The sequence below is a fragment of the Spinacia oleracea genome, chromosome 4, assembly GCF_020520425.1.
Source record: "Spinacia oleracea cultivar Varoflay chromosome 4, BTI_SOV_V1, whole genome shotgun sequence".
NCBI lineage: Eukaryota > Viridiplantae > Streptophyta > Magnoliopsida > Caryophyllales > Amaranthaceae > Spinacia > Spinacia oleracea.
In genome coordinates this window covers 77214876-77217800 of record NC_079490.1, presented here as the reverse complement: position 1 = coordinate 77217800, position 2925 = coordinate 77214876, and the positions used below count along the sequence as shown (strand labels likewise).

The 2925-nt window shown below is 45.6% G+C and overlaps 1 non-coding gene across 1 annotated transcript; it reads right to left on the bottom strand.

Annotated features, from left to right (window-relative positions):
* LOC130460300 (small nucleolar RNA R71) lies at positions 1–107 on the bottom strand. The gene has a single exon (XR_008920212.1). It is a non-coding gene; the product is annotated as a small nucleolar RNA R71 (small nucleolar RNA).
* Positions 108–2925: the final 2818 nt, after the last annotated feature.

Genomic DNA, 2925 nt, shown 5'->3' with positions numbered 1-2925 from the left:
CGTCTAAGGGGACAGATATTAGGTATCTCTCAACAAGCAGATGAGAGTTTGTTCGAGGTTTGGGAAAGATTCAAGGACTTGCAAAGAGAGTGCCCACACCATGGTTTGGAGGACTGGTTCCTGGTTCAGCAGTTCTATAATGGTCTGGGTAATGAGTCTAGGTGTCTTTTGGATTCAGCTGCCAGTGGGAGATTTATGCAACTGGAGGTGCCTAGAGCTTTAGAGGTGATTGAGGAGATAGCCATCCATAGTGCCCAATATGGGAATCCTAGAGGTTTTTCCGATCGTGGTGTTAAGCATGAGATGAACTCTATTGAACAGCTTACTGCTCAGCTAACTGCCCTACATCACAAGCTGGATAATATGCAAAACGCATCTTCCCAAGCCACCCAACAAGCTAGTGACGCCGCAATGAGTGCTCAGTTGGCCAATGTCTGTAATAGTTGTGGGATGTAAGGTCATTATGCACCGGAATGTAGGAGCTATATTGAACAATGCAATGCATTCCAGGCCTACAAGCAGAACAATCCGTACTCCAACTCATACAATGAGGGGTATAAAAACAACCCCCTATTATCATATAGGAGTACTAATGTTCAGAACCCCCACCAGATTCAACACCCTCCACCACCACAACAACCTTACCAACCACCACCACAGCAGCCCTACCAACCGCGAAGTAACTACAACCCGCAACCTAGTGGACCACCTGGCTTTCCTCCACAGCCTCAACCCACACAGCCTGATCCCATGCTTGTTGAGATGCGGAATATGATGTTAGAATTGCAGAAGTCTCTGAGCGAAAAGGATGCCAAAATCGATGCCCTCACTGCTTATAACAAGATCATGGATAAACAGTTGGCACAAATGGCTACTACTCTCGCAGAGAGACCCAAGGGTCAACTCCCTTCACAGCCTGTGACTAGAGAGTCTGTAAATGCTGTCACTTTGCGGAGTGGATATGAGTATGATGGGCCACCTATGACTATAGAGGAAGGGGTTGAAGTATCTGTAAGTGGTGCTGTGCCAAGAGAAAGTGAGAATGTGGTCAAAGAGAAGGAAGCTGAGACAAGGGTTGAGAAGAAAGTTGAGATACAAGTTCCACCTATCAAACTTCCCTTCCCTCATCGTCAGCTAAAGAACAAGCTAGACAAGCAGTTTGGTAAGTTCTTAGAAGTGGTAAAGAATCTGCAGGTAACGGTCCCTTTCACTGAATTAATTACTCAAGTACCTGCATATGCTAAATACATGAAAGACATCTTGACTAGGAAGAGAGCATTTAGTGAGGTGGAGACTGTTGCATTTACTGAAGAGTGCAGTGCCTTACTACAAAATAAGTCTCCACCCAAGTTGAAGGACCCCGGGAGTTTCTCTATCCCGTGTAATATTGGCAAACTTTTTATTGACAAAGCCTTATGTGATTTAGGTGCCAGTGTTAGTGTCACGCCCTTGTCTGTCTGTACTAAATTGAACATGGGTGATTTAAAAGTTACCAACATAACTCTGCAAATGGCCGATGGATCTGTAAAATACCCCCTAGGTGTTCTAGAAGATGTGCTTGTTAGAGTAGGTAAATTTTTTATCCCTGTTGATTTTGTTGTGTTGGACATGGAAGAGGACAGGCAGATCCCTATTATTTTAGGTCGACCATTCCTACACACTGCGGGGGCAATCATAGATGTCAAGAATGGCAAGCTGACCTTAAATGTGGGGGATGACAAGGTTACTTTCAATTTAACCCATGTTGCTAAGAGCCCTATGGTAGAGGAGTCATGTTTTGGAGTCAATGTTTCTAATGATTATTTTAATACTAAATTGACTCATACTAACTCCAACAATCCTTCGGAAAAATAGCATGTTTCAAATTGTTTTGCAGGTGGAGGTAATCGGAGTATGAACTCTTCGGCATGGGTTCGAAGGGAAGCACGATTTGATGATGCTGAGACCCGAAAGGCAGAAAGTTCGGTGAACGGTGGGCATCGCATTCATGATCGGGGTCGTGGTCGGTCACCCCCCGCGCCACATAGCTCATCCAAGGCAATTGATTTGACACCAGATGGCACCATCTTTGGTGCCCCCATTCGATGAGTTGTCGTGACTCTCATCCCCTTCCTTTCGTTGTCTGTGCATAAATTGAGATTGTGTAATGGGGACATTACACCAATCTAATAGGGGATGAGTACTTAACTATCAATTTATTGCTTTCCGTAGTGTACTTTATGCTTTCGTTTTGTGTGTTTTAGTATAATTTTTGATCAAGTGTGTGATTCAGTGTAGTCCTTGGTATTGGAGAGGCGAGATGAGTGTATTTTACGGTTTTGGGTGTTTAATAATGTGCAGGCCTAAAGCCCCAAGTTCGAGAAAGTGAAATTACGTACAAGGCCGAGCATGCTGTAAGCCGCCCGATCCGAATCGGGCGAGGTGCGCCCGATCGGGCACGCACCGATGAAATTAATAAAGCAACTTTGTGCCCGATCGGGCGCAGCATGCCCGATCGGGCGGTCTGGCGAGTGGAATGCCCGATCGGGCGAAATTATTTTGCCCGATCGGGCGGTTGAGGAAAAGTTCGTGAAAAAGTCAAGGAAGAATTCTGGGCAGAAAAAGTCAAGAAAATAGGCATTCGCAAATCGCCCGATCCGGATCAGGCGAGGTGCGCCCGATCGGGCGCGCACGTATGAGAAGAAAAGGATCGCAAACTGCCCGATCGGGCGGAATGTTGCCCGATCGGGCGAAACGCGATTTCAGCGTCAAAATACGCGGATTCCTCTTTCTTTCTTCACTTCCTCTTCATCTTCAACCTAACTTTCTCTCACTTCCTCCATTAAACCCCAACCTCCAAAATCTTCCAACCACCATATCTCCCTCAAATCTCCACCAAATTCAACAATTTTTTCACCAAAATCATCCTCTCACCATCCTCTACAA